The following is a 16042-nucleotide window of genomic DNA, read 5'->3' on the forward strand; positions in this document are numbered from 1 at the left end:
TTTTCAGTGGTCACGAAATTTCTTACTAAAATCGTCAATATGGGTCCATTTTTGAGGGTCTACATTGTTTTGATGAAACTACCCTCAATTTGACTATTGAAGTTCCCTGCAGCTATACAACTTTTCCGCCAAAAAAATTAAAGATAGGTGACTCTTTGATATAGCCCCAATGGTGTACCTTTCACCTAGCTGAACACATTTTTTAGATTAGATTAGATAACACTGTGCAACAAAATGGAGGTGAAAGTCTGGGCACGGAAAATTCTCTTGGGGAAGAAAGGCCTTGGTGAGTATATTATGAACCCCGAAGGACAGATCCGCCGTGAGTCGAACTTCCGCGTTATGGCGTGATAAAATTTTTGATAGAGACCCTGTGGGCCATCAGGAATTAGCGTTATATCTTTGTTCACTGTTGCATAAGTGCTCTACAAAAACAACAAACAAAGATATAATGCTAATTCCATGATGGCTTACAGGGTCTCTTGCAAAAATTTCATCACGCCATAACGCGGAAGTTCGACTCACGGCGCATCTGTCCTTCGGGGTTTTTACTGTACACACACCAAGGGCTTTCATTTCCAAAAGGAATTATCCCTGCTCCAACATTTGTGTTCACAGTGTAAATTAAGCAATAGTGGGAGGCAGTAGAATTTATCCATTGTTGAAAAGTTGTTCCACCTAAAATTGTGAAAGGACCCCTAATTATTCCATTTTAATTAAGACTATTTTATGGTGGAGGGTATAAAAAGTTCGGCCCGGCCGAACTTAACGACTTTTTTCTTGTTTTATTTAACCAAGTTCATTATCATCATAATAAATATTCGAATTGTTGTACAACAAATAAAAATATAACATTGATTCTTTATCTATGAGTATGTGGATGTTTTATTTTCATCTTTGGCGGCTGCTTCTTTTATCCATCCTGCTCTGTGGACCTCATAATCATGTCAGCTAAGAGGCGGTTTAGATTTTCTATTACATAATCGTAACAGAGTCGACAGCAGTCTCAATTGCTGGCGGTTGTAGTTGAACGTAATGTAAGGTACACCAATACAAAGACATGTACACTAAGATATAATGATATCGAGATATTAGAATGTGAGCTTGTTACACGCGCTATATTGCTGCCGGTAATTCCTCTGAAAAGAGAAGAAAAGAAAGAAGACATTGATGATAAATAGAAACAAAAGTAATAAGAAAAGAAATAATTAATAATTTTTATAGCCGAGTAAAGAAGGGCATTAATAAAAAAGAACAAGAACGTCATCGTCTTGCCGCTGTACTTTTCTGAATCACGAAAAACTGATTGACAAGGGTTCAGAGAATTTACCAATAATTGCTTCAGAGAACTGTTCTGCTATCTGCAGGTGGAGACCATAATATGGAGATGAACTGATGTAATCAAAGAAATTACGAGATGCCATGTGACGTAATTTGTCAAACCAGGTGACATAATGGTTATGTCTGGCGAAGTGCGACACTCTCCACTAATTCACATAGGGGAGCATTCATTCGCCGCGCGAAACGTAGTGACATCTGTCTTCTCTTCCTCTGGCCATTTACCTAGGAAGGACTACAACAACTCACAATGTGATTTGAAATCCTCTAGCGGTTGTTGGCTTCCAATAGCGGACTATTTATAGGCATATAACATGGCGTACATCTATTAATCAGAGTTATGTACATGTTAAATACTACTACATCGACAGACTGCTAAACACATACCTCACAAGCTTGTAACAGGGAAGCGGCAATAGAAGCTCATACACGCTAGTTACTGCGTCGATAGCATTTTGCTATGTGTTCCGATAACAGCCCCCATTCCTTTTGTCTTTTGAATCTCATCAAAGTTTGAGCGTGCTGATGCGGATGTGAAAGACAGCTGCAAGTACAAACATTTCCTTATAAACACCTAAGCAAAAATTTAGAGTTTTACAATTTTATCACGAGGAGTTTCGAAATGTCAACACATGATGGGCGACATAAAACTCCACCCAATCAGTTGGCATATACTCGAGTCGAATGTATCCACAATCATAAAATTAATTTCATATCAAAGGATTTCTTCTCCACCTCTTTTGTGGTCTTAACGTACTGGCGGTGATATTTCCTAATGCAATGAAATCCTTAACTGTGACAATAAAAACCCAATAACAACAAACAGAGCACTTAAACATTCCACAGCCATCAAAATGATCACGGCGACGACAATAAACGCACGTGTCATGGATAATTGCGTCTATGACTTTGTGGGCTATTGGGTAAACGGAAATCGCCATTACTTTAAATGCCATGATTATTTGAGGATTACATTTGAGTTTAACTTAGTATCCACTGGTATTGTTGTTGTTTTGCACATTCAAATCCTTTTTGTTGCCAGCCGATTGAGTTCCTGAACTTCATTTTCATGGGTATTCTTAGCTTGTGTTGGTTTGGTCAAATGAGGGGAGCCAAAACCCGCCTTGGCTATTTTCTTTACTTTATTTTGTCGCCAATGTTGTTGTTGTTTTTGTTCGTAGATCCTAGAATACAAATCTTTGTAGGACCATGGAACCATTAAGCGATTTAATCCTATTACTTGCAGATTATTGTGAATTATTGCCTGGTGCTTCGTCCCTGCCGAATGGTTGTGTCGAAGCGATAATAATAACAATAATTTGTTTTTGCAGACCCCCATGTCATGACAATATGTCATAAAGAGCGAGCAAAAATGCTTTAAAAATTAACTAAATAAAGACAGGTACATTATGGCCGAGCAATAAAGATTTTATTAACACGGGTGAAAGTGGCGAGCGGTGGAATAAAACATTGATTGTCAAGAGGTTAATGTTCACGATATAAAATTGATGGACACGCACACATATGGAATGTGTTGGATTACACAGGCTATTAGAACGACATGACAAAAGGTTGTGGATGTGGGGAAAAAGTTTTTTGGCAATAAAATTCTCCATGGAATTTCATGCCTAGATCACTATAAAAATTCCCACACTGGAAAAATGAAATACAAATATTATTCTGGTTTTGTAGTCTTAATATGTACTTTCAGAAAATGCCCACTAGAAGTTGTTTGCATTTTCAGTGTTGCACAGTGTAATTTCGTAATTAAATTCATTAATTCAATATTTTAAGAAGGGAGGGAAATTCTTTACTTACCAACCACATTCAAAGGAATGCGTGTAGTGGTTCATCTGTTGTGTTGACATCTGATATTCATACATGCCCGAATCTCGATGCTGTGAAAATTTGATTTGTAGAATCCAGTCTTCTGTTTGTGCCTGATTTCATGCACGAAATGTTTGAAGTGAATTGTAGGTATATCGATCCATGGTGAGCAAATGTATTTGCCGTTTCCGCTACCAGGGTAATTGCAGGTGCATCTGCAACAGGAAGAAAAATGGACGAGAATAAATAGTTTTGTGGCAAAAATTAAGAGAAATATTCTTTAAAACAAATCTTCATTTAAAAAATTTTTAAAAATATCTACGTCCAGATCATTGAAAAAAAATCTTAAAATATCTACGCCCAGGTCATTGAAAAAAATTCTAAAATAGGTACGCCCAGGTCATTGAAAAAAAAATTTTTAAAATATCTACGCCTAGGTCAGTGAAAAAAGTCTTTAAAATAATATATTATTCTTAGACTACTGGTCATTAAAAAAATTCTTTAAAAAAGAACAGATCTTTAAAAAAATATGTAAAAGATTCAAGTTTTAGGCTACTGTTCAAAAAAAAATCTTTAAAAACCCGCTCTTTTTGGGCTACTGGTTATTGAAAAAAATCATTAAAAAATTCACGCATTTTGGGCCAGGTCGTTATTGTAAAAATTAATTAAAAAATCCACGCTTTTTTAGTCAGTAGACCAGGTCATTGAAAACATTCTTTAAAAATTAACGCTTTTTGGGCTACTGGTCATTGAAAATATTCTTTAAAAAATCCCCTTTGAGGCTACTGGAAAAACTTAAAACAATCCGTGTTTTTTAGGCTGATAATCTTTATAAAATCAGCACATTTTGAGGCTACTGGTCATTGTAAAAAAATTTAAAAGCCCCTGCTTTTTGGACTGATGGTCATTAGAAAAATTCTTTAAAAAAACCACGCTTTTTGGTTATTGAAAAAATTCTTTAAATATCCACGCTTTTGGGCTAATAATCATTTAAAAAAATCGTTAAAAATCCAAGGCTTTTGGGCTACTGGTCATTTAAAAAAATTCATAAAATCCGCGCTTTTCAACTACTGGTCACTGAAAAAACTTTATAAAATCCACTCTTTTTATGCTTCTGGTCATTGAAACAAATTCTTTAAAAAATCCACATTAGCGCTACTGGCCATTGAAAAAAATCTTTAAGAAATCAAAGATTTTTGTGCTACTGGTCATTGAATTTTTTTTTTTTTTAAAAATCCATGCTTCTTGGGCTACTGGCCATAGAAAAAATTCTTCAAAAAATCCACGATTTACAGGAAACTGGTCATTGAAAAAAAAATTTTAAAAATTCTCGCTTTTCTGGGTACCGGTCATTGAAAAAATCGTTAAAAAAAATCCACGCTTTTTGAGCTACAGGCTATTGAAAAAATTCTTCAAAAAATCTTTGCTTTTTTGTAGAGTTGGGCAATCTCGTTCAATTGAACGATCCGGATCACTATCTCGTTCAATGGACACCGGTAATTTCATTGACAAAACTGCGTATACTTAATTTTACACGTTGGTTTTTATGATGTTACTCATTCGTCTTTGAACGAGGACAGTGATCCGGAATCGTTCAATTGAACGAGATTGCCCAACTCTACTTTTTTGGGCTACTGCTCATTAAAAAAAAAATTCTTTAAAAAAATCCACTCTTTTTGGGCTAGTTTGTCATTGAAAAAATTCTTTAAAAAATCCACTCTTTTTGGGCTAGTGGTCATTGAAAAAATTCTTTAAAAAATCCACGCTTTTTGGGCTACTCCTCATTGAAAAAAATCTTTATAAAATCCATGCTTTTTGACCACTGAAAAAATTCTTTAAAATATCCACGTATTTTGAGCTACTGGCCATGAATAAATCTATAAAAGTCTACGCTCTCTCTGAGTTGTAGCTGGTGATTTCATTTCCTGATTTAATTTCAAACTTCAAAAAAACTATTTAAAAAAGTTAAAAAAATGAGACGTATTCAAATTCATTCGAATTACGACATCATCTGTGCGACTGTTGTAAAACATGACATATGTACATATGTCTCAGTATTTTACATCCCCAAAAAAGGAACAAAAAAACTATCCCTTGCAAAAGCATACGGAACCAGAAATATATAGCAAAAAATGCGTGTCAATGCGTTCCACCCACACACTTGTATATATACATATGTGTATTAGGCAATTATTCAGGCAAACAAATGTGTCTCTCTACTGAAGATTTTTTTCTTGGGTTATGATGTACGACAGACCGTGGATGTTGAATAAAATCACATCACAGTTATTGTTTGTAGCGTCTGTGCCGACATGTGTAAAAATCATAAAAATATTTTAGTTGACATTTTTGTCCCAAAAAATATGTTACAAATAATGCGGCGTAATGTGTCATTAGACGTATTTTTGTTTAAGGGTTTATACATTTCTAAGTTTACTTTCAATGGTGTTTGCAAGACTTTGTGGCGGAAAGTTGTATTATGCCATGTAAAAGAACGGATTTAGCCATAATCATAGATTTCCATACATCTTGGAATCTCACAAGAATCTACGTATGTACAGTATAGTCTCGATAATCCGGACACTCGTTAATCCGGACAACGCGGTAATCCGGACACTAGAATTTTTTACATTGTAGACTCTGTAATCCGGACATCACATATTTTTCATACCTCGATAATCCGGACACCAATATCTTTTTCCTATCTTGAGCACAAGATTCTTATGTATTTTATTGACTTTTTCGTTCTTAGCAATAGCAATTGGTGTATACATAAGAAAAATTAAGTTTTTCAAAGTTTTCGGTCCCAAACACGAATTTCTAGATAGCCACTGTTTACTCAGATATACAGTCAATATGTGATTAACTATCTGAATCTGTCAAATGATTTTCCCATCGTTACACCATTGATGACCGGCTATGATAAACAACAGTATTTAAAAGCTAGTGTTGGGTAGCCTTATTCCCTGAAAATTTGATGTTGCGTGTTCCTTTCCTGTAAAGAAATTAGTTCATTAGTCTTCATATCAGTATTTTACCTAGAAATCTTTAAATCATTTAAAGCGTTGGGATTAATAGCTTAGTTTTTATTGGGATGTATAGCTAAACGAGGAAACTAGTAGAGACCAATAAATTAAAAAAACAAATCGTATAGTCTCTTGTATTTTCTTTCATTGACATTCAAAGTCACCGGTAACTGTATTGTTATATTGCAATCAATGTAGCCATTTTGTAAGTCAATATCTCTTTTTGGTTTCGTCTATTGGATGAAGTCATTTTTCAATGTTAATAGAAATGGCTTAATACTCACCATAATGAGTGAGATGAGTGAATTCTGAAGTTCTATCGTGAGCCATAAGAGGCTCATGTCCCATGGACAAGGGAAATCAATATATGTATGTACGTGGGCTACGAAGTTTATGTCATTAAAAAAACTAGGAATAAATATACACCAGTTGTAGAGAAGTTTTAAATGACAAAAATACTGTCACTTAAATTACGCTGGAGGAATATAAGAAGTAAATTTGGTACCCGGTCTTAAAGTAGCCACAACCCGTTATATTTTCTTAATATTAATTCGTTTATTTTATATGTTAGGCTATTACCCATTGAAAGTCCGTTATTAATGATTTAAACGTTCAAAATTATATGTTTTTCATATTACTCGGTAATCCGGACAATTCGATAATCCGGACACCCCCGAAACATGTGGTGTCCGGATTATCGAGATTATACTGTATATCCATGCGTATAATTGACGACATAACTCATTCACAATCCTCAACCACTTCCACTTGACATTTTATTTTCACTTCATAACTATAAAATAAATAAATTTAGAGACTCCTATAAAAATCTCCATCTACTCCTAAAAATTTACATTATTAATATACGATTTTTTGGAAATCTTAGAATATAAGACAAATACAGAATAAACTTTTTTTTTTAAAATTTAATTTCAGTTTTTAAAAATCTTCTTTAATAACAATTTGCCTCTTGACAAAACGAGAATTCTTATACCTGAATCAATATCTCTTTGATAACAAAAACTTTTGTTTGTACTAATCTATCCAAAAGTTAAACAAGAAAAAAGTTTATTTTAAATGTAGAAGTTCTTCGTGCCATTGGCATAGTATTTGTCATATTGTTTAGGTAAATATTTCAGACTACTTTGTTTTTATTGTTGGAAAATGAATGTCGAAGGTTATAGGAATTTTATAAAGTTTTTTTTGGCTATAAATTTTCTACCTTTTCTATCAATCCGACCTTTAGGTTATGTACATGAGTCGAAGAATTTTTCAATGAATTTCTGAGTATAGGAATTTAAGCTGTAAATAATGTTCGCACAGACCACAGAGCATGGATTTTTTGAATTAATTTTCGAACTGATCAACCGATTTGATCCAAAATTTGGCTTTCGTCATATTTTGTCCAAATTTAATCTCAGTTCGAAGATGGGCAACAACTATGTCGGTCCACTCCTTTAAGTACCTCCTGCGCAACACTTTTGAATTTTAATCCTAATCCACATTTTTGTCAGCAAGTTCATATGTCCAAAAAGGGCCACCAAATTATGAAAAAATCCCTAAATACATTCGATCCGTCCGTAGATTATAGTTTAAATTCAGATAGGCTGAGGGTATATCTCTGTCGGCAAAGCCGACGGATACTTTTCTTACTTGTTTATTTTAAATTATTTGTAAAATAAGCCAGCTGTTGGGTCAGCGTGTCAACACTTTTATTCTTTTAAATTTAGTTGTTTTTGTTTTATTATCGATTTTAATAATTTAAATTGTATTATTATTAATTATTACTGTTTAATTTATTCATTATGTTTTCATGTTAATGTTTTTAATTTGCATTTAAAATAGTATTTATTTATTCCTTTTTATTATTACAGGGTTTTTACAGGTTTTATTTAACTTGCGTTGGTGTGTGTTTAGTTCAAATCTGGTAACTCATTTTTAAAACGGTTGCAGTTGAACAATCAAACTAAAACTTTGCACACTTGGACCAAAATTGGTCCATTTTTACACTGTTTTACAGTTTTTTATCTAATTTGCTTTTCAAATCTGGTAACTAATTTTTCACACAATTGCAGTTGACCAATCGAACTTAAAATTTGCACACATTTCAGATTTGGATGACAATACATGAATATGAAATCAAAACCAATATTGGTCCATTCTTACAGTGTTTTTACGGTGTCTAACTTAACCCCCTTTTCAAATCTGGTAACTGACTTTTAAAACGGTAGCAGTTGACCAATCGAAGTAAAACATTGCACACTTTTCAGATTTAGATGACAATACGTGAATATAAAACCAAAATCAATATGGGTCCATTTTTTCCTATAGCCCCCATATAATGGTACCACCCGATTTCCGGTATTTTGCTTTTCAAATCTGGTAACTCATTTTTCACACAGTTGCAGTTGACCAATCGAACTGAAACTTTGCAAACTTTTCAGGTTTGGATGACAATACATGAATATGAAATCAAAACCAATATTGGTCCATTTTTACAGTGTTGTACAGTATTCAATTTTACATGCTTTTCAAATCTGGTAACTCATTTTTAACACAGTTGTAATGGACCAAGCGAACTAAAACTTTGCGCTCTTTTCAGATATGGATGACAATACATGAATACGAAATCAAAACCAAAATTTGTCCATTTTTACACTGTTTTACAGTTTTTTGTCTAATTTGCTTTTCAAATCTGGTAACTCATTTTTCACACAGTTGTAGTTGACCAATCGAACTAAAACTTTGTACGCTTTTCAGATTTGGATGACAATACATGAATATGAAACCAAAACCAATATGTGTCCATTTTTTCCTGTAGCTCCCATACAGCGGTACCAATCGATAGGTATTTTATCGCCATTTTAAGCCCGTATTGGCTTTTGTTGGACAACTAGGGTTTCCAATGGTACAGAAACGTACCCATTAAAAATTATGGACATAGGCCCAGGTTTTGATATAGCCCCCATATAGCGGTACCGCCCGATTTCAAGTGTTTTAAGGATTTTTTCTTCATTTTTATACCGAATTGCGTGTAACTTGGCATTTGGAGATCCAGTGGTACAGAAATTTCTCCACTAAAAATTGCGTCATAGGTCCAGGTGTTGGTATAGCCCCCATATTACGGCTCCACCCGATTTTAAGTTTTTTTTGTCTTAATTTTTGGGCAACTTTGATTTCTAGTTCCCAACTTCTCCACCAAAAATTGTGGACATAGGTCCAGGTTTTGATATAGCCCCTATAAATGGTACCACCCAATTTCAGGCATTTTAAAGTTCGTATCTACATTTTCGGCCTAAATTGGTTATGGGGTTCCGTCGAAAATGGAAAGAGCATGTTGAGAGGGGAAAGTTCGGAGGAGGTTGTTCGGCGGTGGTTTTTCGGAGGTTCGGTGGAAGTGTGTATCTAGGATCCAAGCTTTTCGAAGAAGGACAAGCATATGTGGCATTGAGTCGTTTAAGATCGCTGGATGGATTAAGAATAGAAGAACTGGATTGCTCGAAACTAACAGGAAAGGAGCCATGCAATAACGAAGCGTTAACTGCAATCAATAGGATGAGAAACTACCAACCTAAATAAATTTTTACTAACATTATAAATTTAATTAATAAATATAAGCCCATCATTAAATATCATTTATAAACTCACGTATATAGAAATAAAATTGAAAATCTTAAAAATGTATTTACCAAAAAATTAAAAATAATTATAAAATTAATAAGTTTCAGTGTTCTATTTTTAAATGCACTAAAAACTAGAAAATAAGTATATAATTAAAAAGAATTAAGTAACAGTGTTTTAATTATAAATGCACTTAAAAGTAGAAAATAATTTTTCATGATGGAATCTCTCAAATAAAACGCTTGCATTTAAATTAAAAATTGTGACAATATTGAACGGCAAGCGTTTTATTTGAGAGATTCCATCATGAAAAATTATTTTCTACTTTTAAGTGCATTTATAAATAAAACACTGTTACTTAATTTTTTTTAATTATATACTTATTTATCTATTTAATGTAATATACACTTAAATTTTACTTTATTTAATTTCATCTATTATTGTGATTTTTATCGTTGTTCCACTGTACATGTCTGTCTCTGCCGCCTTGTTCGTCTATTTGTCGTTTCGTCGCTGCCGCCCTATCGATGCTTTCTATACTTGTATCGATCAAAAGCATAACAAAGCATTCGCTAGGGAAAGAGTGTTTTTTTGTTTTGCTTCGTTATATATCTGCATGCGTACATGTGTACGTACGTATATATCGTTTTCTATGTTTTTTGTTCGTCTCGTTGTCTGTCGCTCTGGCTGTTGTCTGTTGGGTTCAATAATAAATTTTTATTTGAAGCATTGAAGCAACAGCTGTGTTTCTCTTTTTTCGCTCCCTTTATCGTTTTCGCCTTTTACACTGCCCAAGAACTTTACAGCAGTGCGGTTTGATTAAATAAAATAATTAAATTACACTGCCCGTTAGGAAACCCCTCCTGATCGTACACCAGCTTAATATCAGTTTTTTTATACCCTCAGCCTTTAGTCTAAAGAGAGTATATCAGGAATATTGTCAATTATTTCATATTCCATTTCAGAAAAAAAGGATAAATTTTTTTCGCGCTACATCAACGATTTTTGATATGTAGGTTAAGAAAAAGATTCCCAGTACGAATCTGGTCGCGAGCCAATTTTTGGTTGTTGCGGACAAAAGTTATGGCGCTTTTATTTCCCTTTTTAAGAAAGAAAATATTATAAAAACGCTAATTATTTTAATGAGCACAATTGTTACAAAAAAGTTCTCTCGAAGTGACTTCAGCGAGTAGATTTTATAATACCTGCAAAATGTTACACAGAATTCGCGGAATGTACATAAAATTGCTAAATTATTGAATATAAGTCTACTTTTTTCAAAATTAAAGCCCATTTAGTGGTCATATAATTACATAAAAAATTGTTGTGGATCCAAACTTCACGGCGTATCAAATGAGACTGCTATCATACAGATTGGTGTTATAGTTTGGATGTTACAGCCAAAACAAGCACATATTTTGGTCAACAAATAATTTTTTGTTTGAAAAAATATTTTTTTTCACATGCATTATGTAATAGAAAATATTGTAAAAATTTACAGGAATACTTCTTTCATTTTGCTTAAATCTCCCAATAAAATAGACGGATTTTGCTTTATTGACATTCATATTAAAGCTTTCCCATTAGGGAAGCTAATTGGGTTAATGAGGATATATGTCAAAGCTTCTGAAATGAAAATAGTGGTCAAATAACCCATTTTTATTTATATGCATTTGAAAATACGTGTAAATCGCGTAATTATCAAAATCATTTTGTCCGCATGTGATTTTCATGTACAGCAAGACCATATCTTTTAATTTGTATATATTTTTCGAAATTTAATGTGGAGGTTAAGATGTAGCATCAGCTGCATCTTAGCATTAAAATACCTATAAAATATCGCTAATTTGCGCAAAGTGCATACAATTTTTGTCCGCATCCGATTTCAATGTCCACCATGAAAATCTACATAGATATATATCTATTTCAAGGCGATCAATTAAGAACCGTGGATGTAGCATCACACGCTATTTTTTGGGATAAAATGAATGTAGCTCCTTTATCACTGAAGTTTTCAAAACTCTGTTTCCGCTAAAACGACGATGCTGTATTAGTTGTTTCATTGCAGTGGAAACGAACCGCAGAAAACGCGATAAAATACGCGTTATTTCCAAAAACAATTTTACGTGATATTTCTACTTTGGACTTTTTTGTGACTCGCGTTTTAGTAGATGGATTTTCACGGGGAATGATTTATTAGATCCGGAACGTAAAAAACTAAAATGTGCAATCAAGTACGAGGAAATCGAATGACAATTGTAAATATTAGGCCCGAAAAATATGATTTTTAGAAAAATGTGCACAAAAAATTTCCATATTTGGATGCAGATTTCTATGAAGCTGTGTAGACTACATTCACGACACATATATCAAATAACTCAGAATCGCGAGTTCTACAATCCTATATACGATTTTTTGTAAAACCTGTTTGCGGAATGAAATTAGAAGAAAATGTCAAAAAACACTGTAAAACTGGCTTCAAAATGCCAGCATCATTTAATGGTAGAAGCAGTTCAAATTTTGAAAAGTAATACATTAGTGAGATGATCCTTATTTAGTTTGCTTCTACTTTTACTTTGACAGGAAAATCGAAGGAAGTGTGGTTTACTCACAAATCGAGAGAAAACAAAAAAAGACATGGTGGCTTCAACCCATTTTTACCCATTTTTTAACATAAATATAGCCACAGCTTCCACACAAATTATCTTTTAAGGCCAATATTTTTTGCCACGTCCAACAACATTTCATTGTATCCAAAAATATTTAATTTGTATAGTATAGAACCACAAGTCGCGTATTCTAAAAGGGTAAACCTTGGCTTCAGCTATGTTAAATTTTCAAAAATATTGGTGATATACACTTTGATACGATGAAAATGTGCCTCATCGAAATAATGGTTTTAGACCTCAAGTATGTTTAGACGAAATGTGTTTCAGACAATTTGGAGTCGATCTAGCCATGTCCGTCCGTCTGTCTGTCTGTCCTGCTGGCTGGAGCGCACGATAACTCTCGAACGGATGAACCGATTCGGTTCAAATTTTGGCTTTCGTAATATTTTGCCAAACTTAGTTTAAGTTCGAAGATGAGCTACATCGGTCCACTCATTGCGGTACCTCCCCCACAAAAGTTCGAAAATGTTCGGAAAGTTTGTGCGCACGATAACTCTTGAAGGGAATGACCGATTTGGTCCATACTTTGTATACCGTAAACTTTCTACCAGAGTAATATGCGGTTGAAATATGGACTCAATCGGTTCACCCCTTCGGGTACCTCCCACACTCATTTCGGATAAGTTCAGTTTAGGACCTGCTCTCGAATCGCTTTGATTTTTGTTTTTACAACTTGTATTCACTGCCCCACGTACGACGGTACAAGTTTCATCAGGGGCAAGTCCACACTTCCTGAGAAACTAGCCTTAAAGGTGCAAAAAACCCTATGACACCGTGTGTAGTGGTTGGAGAGCAATATAACTCTCGAACGGATCTACTGAGTCGGTCCAAATTGTGGCTTTCGTAATATTTTGTGCAAACTTAGTTTAAGTTCGAAGATAAGCCATATCGGTCCACAACTTCAGGTATATCCCACAAAAAAGTTCAAACATGTTCGGAAAAATAGTGCGCACGATAACTCTGGATGGGTGTGAGCGATTTGGTCCATACTTTACACATCCTAATATATTTACCAGATATAGATCAGGTTCGAATATGGACTGTATTTGTTTTGTTCAGTCCTTCGGGTACCTCCCACACAAAATTTTAGATAAATTCAGTTTAAGACCTGTTCTCGAATCACTTTGATTTTTGTTGACGCATCTTGCATTCTCTGTCTCAATTACGACAGTAATCGTTTTTTCAGGGGCAAGTCAAAACTTCTTGAGAAAACAGCCCGAAAGTTGCAAAAAACCTCTATGGCACCATATGTAGTGGCTGTAGAGCTCGAACCGAATACTGCGTTCGTCCACACTTTGGATATTGTAATATTTCTTCGAATATTAGATGAAATTCGATGGTAAAGCATATAGGTCAACTGCTTCCGGTACCTCTCCCACAAATGTTTGAAAATATTTGCTAAAATGATTTGGTCCAAATTTTCGATCTCGAAATTTTTTGTCCAAGCTTAGTTTATGTTCAAATTTGGGCCCTATCGGTCCAATACTTGAGGTTCCACTCATACAAATATTGAACACATTTTTGTAGTTGAGGGTCTGTTCGAGGATCCTTTGGACATTTTTACTGAAGGTTTCCCTAGTGGCCCGATATTATACTTTTCGTAGGCTAGTATGGTACAAAAGCCCTATCCATCCATATCCCCCGCAAATTTTTGAGCTTTAATCCAATCTATATTTCTGTCGGTTCATACGCCCATACATTTCTTTTTTTGGAAAAAAAGTATTTCAATCCACACAGGCTGAGGGTATATCTCTGTCGGCAAATACTTTTTTACTTGTTTTAATTTAAAAGCAACCATTTTTTTAAAGTGGGATGTATTTAAAATTAATTTATTTACTTAAAAAATATTTTTTTAATTAATTGAATTAATCGAGCTAACATGACCTAAAGAGTTTTGTATTGAAAAAGTGAATTCTATCGAAGTCCCACACACCCAACCATCGGATCCAAACATCCTTCGGATGTGAATGGCTAGAAGTCTTCTTGTAAAACACCATGAGGGCTTCTTATAGGAGACAACAAGGTCTTCTCATAGAATATCACAAGGTCTTTCTATAACAGACCACAAGGCCACAAAGTCTTCTTATAGAAGATTTCAAGGTGTTTGTATAGTTTTGTTGGAAATTTTTTCGTTTTTTCAAAATAGTCTGGCTTAATCCCATTGTTGATGTGAATGGCTAGAAGTCTTCTTGTAAAACACCATGAGGGCTTCTTATAGGAGACAACAAGGTCTTCTCATAGAATATCACAAGGTCTTTCTATAACAGACCACAAGGCCACAAAGTCTTCTTATAGAAGATTTCAAGGTGTTTATATAGTTTTGTTGGAAATTTTTTCTGTAAATTGAGTCAGATTTGTGTTCAGCAATGCATGAGGTCATTGTGTGATTAGGGTCTATATTAAAAATGAACTGTCGGCCATAAATTGTGTACAGATGACCACAAGGATTTCATATATAAAACACAATGTCTTCTTATAGAAATCAACAAAGTCTTCTTGTGGAAGACCATAAAAACTTTTTATAGAACATCATAAGGCCGCAAAGTCTTTCTTAATATCTTCTCATAGAATATCTCAAGTTCCTATTATAGAACACCACAAGAGTACAATACTGTCCTCTTATAAAAGACCACAATGCCCTCTTGTAAAATGCCACATGTTATTCTATAAGACTAATCAATAGTTTTTCGGACATTAAGTCTTCCTATATTTGACTAGTTTTGTGGTCTGTACTCCATTCACACTTCGTTATTTTTAGTCTCTTTAATTTTTTGCTCTATTTTTTCAATACCCGTTATCCTTTACATTAAACTCTTATCTGACGTCTTACCAAAATTAGGTCAACGTAATGTATTTATGAATGTTTGTTTGTGAGAGAGGGACTCCTCTAAGCAAATACCTAGCCTAACAACTTAACAACACCCCTTAAATCTTTGCCTTCTACCTAAACAGTCCCAATGGAGCTATTAATCTAGACTGCATGGCTACATTTGTACAATGTACATATATGTATATGTAGATTTGCGTGTAAAGGTGACACGTGTAAATTTTGTTTACCAACCAATTATACTTCTGATAATTGTTGCTGATTTACTAAAATTCCCATATGATTCGGTAATTAATGCTGGCACATTACAAATGTCATTCGTCCATTCAGTAGTTCAAGGCCAATCCCTCAGGACTTAGAAGTGACTACAAATGTGGTTATTTAACAAACTAAATCTCCGCCTAAGTGATTAATTTGTCGGTAAATCCAAAAAAGAGAAAATGGTGTGATGTGTCTATATATTTGGTTTTTCTTTTTCTTTTATTTTTCCGCCTTTTTTGTAGAGGTTGAAAGTTTTACAACATTTTCCTACGTCTGTAAATTGTAATGTTTCGCGTGTGTTTCCGGTGTGTGTTTCTCCATTATCTGGACGTGTTCCTTTGAGTTTGAAATTCCACTTGCTGTGCTATTCTGTGATGTTCAGGTAATTTTCCGGTGTCATGTGTGATTTTCATTCGTAACATTTATTATTATTTTCCTTTGTGTTATTTTTCGGTGATTCGTGTATGGAATAA

General features: G+C 34.1%; 1 long non-coding RNA gene across 1 annotated transcript in view; it reads right to left on the bottom strand.

The window, feature by feature from the left end:
• Positions 1-725: 725 nt before the first annotated feature.
• Positions 726-16042, bottom strand: part of LOC141404582 (uncharacterized) — a 61488-nt gene continuing 46171 nt past the window's right edge. The window contains exons 2-3 of the long non-coding RNA XR_012413053.1: positions 3157-3380; positions 726-1139 (exon numbers count right to left, since the gene is read on the bottom strand). This is a non-coding gene — a long non-coding RNA (uncharacterized lncRNA). The remainder of the gene's footprint in view (positions 1140-3156; positions 3381-16042) is intronic.

Source organism: Musca autumnalis, unplaced genomic scaffold (genome assembly GCF_047663935.1).
Source record: "Musca autumnalis isolate F117 unplaced genomic scaffold, ASM4766393v1 scaffold_467, whole genome shotgun sequence".
In the NCBI taxonomy this organism is placed as follows: domain Eukaryota; kingdom Metazoa; phylum Arthropoda; class Insecta; order Diptera; family Muscidae; genus Musca; species Musca autumnalis.